Source organism: Rattus norvegicus, chromosome 11 (assembly GCF_036323735.1).
Source record: "Rattus norvegicus strain BN/NHsdMcwi chromosome 11, GRCr8, whole genome shotgun sequence".
NCBI classification, from domain to species: Eukaryota; Metazoa; Chordata; class Mammalia; order Rodentia; family Muridae; genus Rattus; species Rattus norvegicus.
The window spans coordinates 70,479,110-70,485,569 of NC_086029.1; positions in this window are offsets into that span (position 1 = coordinate 70,479,110).

Genomic DNA, 6,460 nt, shown 5'->3' on the forward strand with positions numbered 1-6,460 from the left:
GAATAGCAGTATTAAGTTATTCCCAAGGACAGCCGTTGTTTTTAGCCCAGTAAATGGTGCTAGATATGAGTCCCATCTTGTTAGAGGGCTTTAAATCCAAGTGGAAAGTGGTTGGTAACTCCCATGACATTTGTTCTAGTGTCACACAGTAGAGACATTCAAACAGGTGTTACTTTGTCTCGCATTAGTATCAAATAGTCATTAGCAGTATGAAAATGAATACTTTTTTCCTACCAAAAAGGTTTCAAACAGTCTTGGTTTTCATAATTAGTCATTGTCAGGGTGCAGTAATGTATATTTAAAGATGTTAACATGGTTGCCGTGTCTTTCTAAATCACTCATAATATGAAATGAGCTGTACATTGGAAGCCATGTGGGCAATTATGATCGCTTTAGAAATATTCATCTCTGACAATAGCTCCAGCTAGGGGGACTGTCCAATTCACACCTTTCCACCGCCCAGTTCGTCAGCTGAATGGAGTAAACGTTTATCTTTGTTTTGTGGCATTCTATCGAGTGGCTAACTGTCTGAATGGAGAAATGAATTATCTGTTTTCCTCATCAGATATCAGGCAACAATTCTCACCTCAGTTTGAGACTCAGATGTGATTCTATTTTGTTCATAAGCTTTGGGGGGGAAAGTAACAATGCCTTAAAATAACGTTAGCTGCTGCTTACTGTACACCTTTTGTGTGTAACAAGCTGCCTTTAAGATCCTTTATATGTATCATTTTGTTATAAATTAACTGGCCCTGTAAGCATGCACTATTTTTTTCTCTGTCTACCAAGAAGGAACTGAACCATGGGGAGATCTGATAATGCCTCATGGTCACTCTCAAAAACTTGCAGAGTAGCATCTGAACCCCAGTATTCTTGGCTTCAAGATATGAGCCATTAACTGTGGTCTAGACCGCACCAGAAAATTAATCATGACGGACAGACAGATGCATGATTTGAGTATACTTTGTAAGATTGCTTTGAGTCTTGGAGGGATCTGAGGTGGAGAGAGATAGGTAGATTCTGCTTTGGTGTGCTATGCTTGTGGTCCCAAACATGACTCCTACACTGTCACAGGGAGTGTAGAAGTCTTTCCCATATCACTTTTTCAGATTACTGGCACTAAGTCTATGACTATATCCTCCTGAATGTGCCCAATCTTGCTAAGGACCAGCTTCAGCTTGGTCAGGGGCCCTGAGCAAGGATGTTTGGGAGCAAAGAAAGGAACAGCTTGAAGTCAATCCTGGGTACAAACTGACAGCTCTGTTTTCTGCCAGAGACAGCTCTCTGCTAGTGATAGCTCTCTTGTGCTAAAAAGAAAAAAATTTAAAAGCTCCCTGGATAGCTCATGGGTTTTCCAACCAAAGTCAGAAAACTTGCTAGAAAAAAATTCTTGGATTTTCTGACCAAAGTTGGAAAACCTTCTAGACAAAATTGTTGGGGTTTCTGACCAAAATCAGAGAAACTGACAGACAAATTCCCCCAAAGAAAAGTGGCTGGAAAAAGATTCCAAAAGAGCTGTGTTAGCTCTCTAAATGATTCTTAGGGTTTCCAACCAAGGCCGGAAATCCTGTTTGAAAAATTCTAAAGTATCTGTGTCCACTCTCCAAGCAATTCTCTCTGGGTAGCTCGTTCTCACAGACCAAGGTCCAGTCTTTTATTTACATATCAATTCAGTAATTTATTCTGGGTTCCCTTTTGATTATCCCTCAAATCAGCATTTTATGACCTTAACCCCTTGATTCTTAGAAGACAGCAAGTACTTTAAAAAAACAAAACAAACAAAACAACAACAACACAGAGCAAATGAATTCAGAGTTCTGCCAGCCTCTGTAAGCACAGATAATAAGCTGCTTGGGTATCTGGCTCTGAGAACACCACTTCCTAAGTCTCTTTATCTCCTTCTTTAATGTCTTTTTGATAAGCTGGGTCATAGTGCAGCTGCCTCTGTTCTTTTGGGTCTGTGAAGCCCTTCATTCAATTAATATTTCATCCTTATATTTTGCATAGTTGAGAAATTATACATTCTTGAACTCACATTTTCAGGGTTCTTTCCCACAGCCTTAAAGACCTAAGGTCCTGAAGGTCACAGTCTTTACCATTTTGCTAAGGACATTAGACATACCCTTGCCTCCCAGACTCGTGCTATCTTTGATTATCATGGAGTCAGTAACCTTGGCAGAGAGTACATAAAGTAAAGTATGCCCTGAAGGAGGAACATAAAATATACAAACAAGCCTTACACCTAAAAACTACTAACACTCACGGAGGCCCACTCCCTGCTAGCTCTGCTCCAGGGGCAGGAACTGTGTCACAACATCCATTCTGCATGTCTATGCAGGACTTAGCACAATCTCAGCAGACTGTTAACATTAAGAATTTATGGAAAATGTGGTGCCTCAGAATAGCAATAAAGAAAGGAGCTGTTAGTGAGGCAAATTTGACACCTTCCTCCTCCCATCCACAGTTTTGTTAGCATTTCAGATGGAAAAGACATAGTTCAAGGTAAACAAGCTATTACCAGTATGAACCTCTGCTGATGGTCAAGTACTTATTTCTGCTAATTGTCAAGCACCTATTATATTCATTATCTTTTTGAAAATTGTGGCAAAATATAACATTTGCCATAGAAATCATCTAAAGCATAAAATTCAGTAGCACTAATTAGACTCAGTAGGCTGGACATCTGTGGCTGTTTCCATAACACTTCCATCATTCCATACAGAAATTTCTGTATTAAGCAATGATATATTTTATTTAAAAAACATTGTGTGTAATATGTGTGTATGTGCACATGTGCATAAATGAGTTCAAGTATGTGGTGTGTACAGGTGCATATAGAAGTCAGAGGTCAATGTCAAGGATCTTCCTTGGTTACCTTCCACTTTATCTTGTAAAGTCCCTCACTGAACACAACCCTCACTGATGGGCTTGGCTGACTGGTCAGTGAATTCTAGGGATCTGCCTGTCTCTGCTTTCTGCTCTATCCCTTGCAGTAGGAAGACAGATGTGCATGATCACACTGGCCTTCTTAGTATAACTGCTGGGGATACAAACTCATGTCTTTGTGCTTGCAGGATAAGTACTTGACTAACCACACCAGCCTCTCACTCTCAGCAATAATTCTTCATTTTCCTATTCAAAGTTAATAACTACTAACACACTGCATTAACTATTAGAATATAGAATTTAACTATTCTAGATCCTTTATATAAGCAGAATAATACAATATTTGTTCTTGTGTGTATGTCTTATTATATTTAATGTGTTTCAAGGTTTCATACTTGCATATATCACAAGTTATTGAATATCACTCTCTGTTATTGAATAATATTCTATTGTATGTATATGTACACAAATTTACTTATCCATTTGTCTGTTGACAACATTTCTACTATTGGCTACTATAGATAATACAGCTATAAACATTGGATTCTAAGTATCTTCTTGACTCTCTGTTTCAATTACTTTGGATATATCCTAAAACGTGAAATGTATGGTAGGCAATTTATAGGATAGCTCACCATGGTGCTTTCTCCTGGCATTCAAACTCTTGTGTCAACCTCCCCCTCTAAGTGTAAGTTGAGTGAATGAGACTATAATAAATAGGCTACTACAAGAAAGAGGCAAAGCTCCTGAGATTAGGCTTCAAAAAGCTGTGACTTCTTTCTCATTTGCTGTTTTTCACACTCTTGCTCTGTTGCTCTCAGGGGCACTGGATTCCATGCTGGGAGCTATGTGATAGAGAGACCCATGTGGCAAGTGACTGAAGGAGACCAGAAAGCAAGAGCTTCCATCCATAAGGCTGTGGGAAACAGAATTATGCCAGTAACCCTATGAAGAGCTTAGATGTGGCTCACTCACTTGAGCCTCCAGAAAAGACCACAGCCTTGGCTAGCACCTTGGTAGTGCTAGGATGTGAGAGAATGTATGGGGTAAAATCATTTTACACAATCATGCTGCACAGAAAAGCTGATGTAATAAGTATGTGTTGACTTAAGCTCCCAAGTTCTGGGGAAATTTGATATGCAAAAGTAGGCAATAATCGTTCATATTTCCTGTTCCTTTGGTAATAGCATTAAATTAATTAGGAGCAAATCAAAGACATTTATAGAAACAATGGTGGATGAAGTACCTTTTCTGGACCATTTTGGGAGCATTAGACTTGGACCAACCTAAACATGAAGCTGGATTAAGGGAAAGAATAATCAGTCTCTTTGACTGTAATTTTTTTTTAACTGAAGCATCTCTGCATATAGTTCTTTTGGCTAATTCTCAGGTTCTGAGTGCAAGGGCAAACCACTGAGTTCAACATGCTTTATGGTCTCCTCACGAAGTACAGAAGAGCTATCATCAAAGCCTTATCTTCTTTGACTTGCTTTCCCACTAGATAAAAAACAATCAAGTTGAGAGACAGTTTGTTATTCCTTCCTACTTTAGAATTTTCTGGATTGAAACAACAATGTTCACTTATCAGAATTGATTGGGCTTTAGAAAGATTGATTCATATAAGAAAACCAATACACCATCATGCATGCCAGGGGCAAGTGATAACAGTGGCTTCTGTTCTTAACACATAGCTCTTTAGTGGACTGTGGGGGTTCAAAAGAAGCCCTTACAAGTATAAGCTTGATATTCTATCTTTCTGCAAGTGCACAATTTTCTACATAAAGTGGTGATAAGTTTTACAAATCCTCAAGGGAAATGGGACATAAAATATTTGGCAAATGATTGATTGGGGTTCACATTAGCCTTCCTACTCTTGGTTGTAACAATTTTGAATCTCAGATCTCAAGTGGACATTTTATGGTATCTAGAGTCTCCTATCAGTGATCTTCAGATCGTCAGAGCCTTTGTATACTGACACTCGGGTCCAAGGAAGCAGCAGCCTTTCAAGATTATGTGCTGTGAGTTTGGGGCTCTTGTCCATTCATTCTGCAGGCACATGATGTTGCTTCTCTGTGGACATGTTCCTCTGGCTCAGGATAATTTACTTTTATTTATACCTGATAATAACAAGAGTAGATTCTGGCAAATTAATATATTCTTTGATGTCAGAATGATGAGCAATTAGCACTGAATGTAGAAGACTGCTAGTCCAATATTTACATTATCCTGTCACAGCCAGTCTCTCAGGTACTGAAGAATTACTGCCATCCTTAGAAAGAACCTATTCTTCCATAGGGCAATTAGGTTGGAAATACCTTGTTTTCTTTTACTTTGGAAATATCTTCTATACTTTTCTCCTGTTTTTTTTTTTTTTTTTCCCCTGGAGCTGGGGACCGAACCCAGGGTCTTGCGCTTGCTAGGCAAGTGCTCTACCACTGAGCTAAATCCCCAACCCCTCTCCTCTGTTTTCTATGACTATCTCTTGATTTTGGTTTGCCCCTTACAACCGTAGGTTGATACACCTCTCCCTCCATCTGAGCTTCTGTCTCAACACTGAAGACGATTCTCAATTCAGGTCAACTTTAAGAGTGGTTCAGGTCATATTTTTGAGGCCTCTCATCTCCCTTAACCCAAGAGTATTCGATTGTCCACAATTATGGAGAACATTTTTCTCATTATCACTGAAGGCCTTTGAAATGAGTTGCATCCATTAAGCCTACTCTCTCTTCACTTGATTGAGCTGAAATTTATGAGTGAGATTCCTTAGGGTTTGGAGATGTTACCGGAATGTTTATACATTACGCTTAATTCACAATTAAATGTATTAGTTGCTCCAACCTGCAGGGCAGTCAGCAGAGGTTGGGGACCACCTAGGAGAGAATGGGGACAAGAGACGTGAAGAAGGACGCCAAGACAAGAGTCTGGTCAAGGCGACAAGTTTTATTTTTTCCCAAGGCTGAATTTATACCCTAGCAGATGTAATGGGGGGGGGGGAGCGGGAAACATTTACGCAGGCCAAGAACACTGTGCTCCTGTGGTCAGGCAATCGGCTGATGTCAACAGGATGTTGGTTTGTTTCTCAGAAAAGTCACAAGTTTGTCATATCATTAGGCAACCTGACCACCAGATTTGTATTAGCCTTCTGCAGCTGGCTGGGGACTTTCCATCGTCCTGACCTCTTAATGAACCCAGTCATACTTAACTCTAACTACAATATTAACATCGATAATGGAGGGTTTTAAGGGCATAGCTCCCAACAATTAGTCGTATGTCAAACTTGATTAATTTTGAAATTCAAATTCATTTTATTTAGAAATTTTCAGAAAAATAATAAAGCATATCCCTGTGTTTGTGAAGGCTATTCTGGGGAGAACCATCTAAAAGGAGAAGACCTGCTCTCCTGTGGGTAAATCACCTCATAGTGCCAGGTTAGGATAGAATCAAAGCAGGAAGAAGAGACTCTCTAGCACATGCATTTAATTCTCTGATCCTGGCTGCCATGAGTGGAGTCGTTCCACCGTGTCCTACCCACTATGACTGAATCCCCTGAAACTATAAGAAGATTAATCTTTAT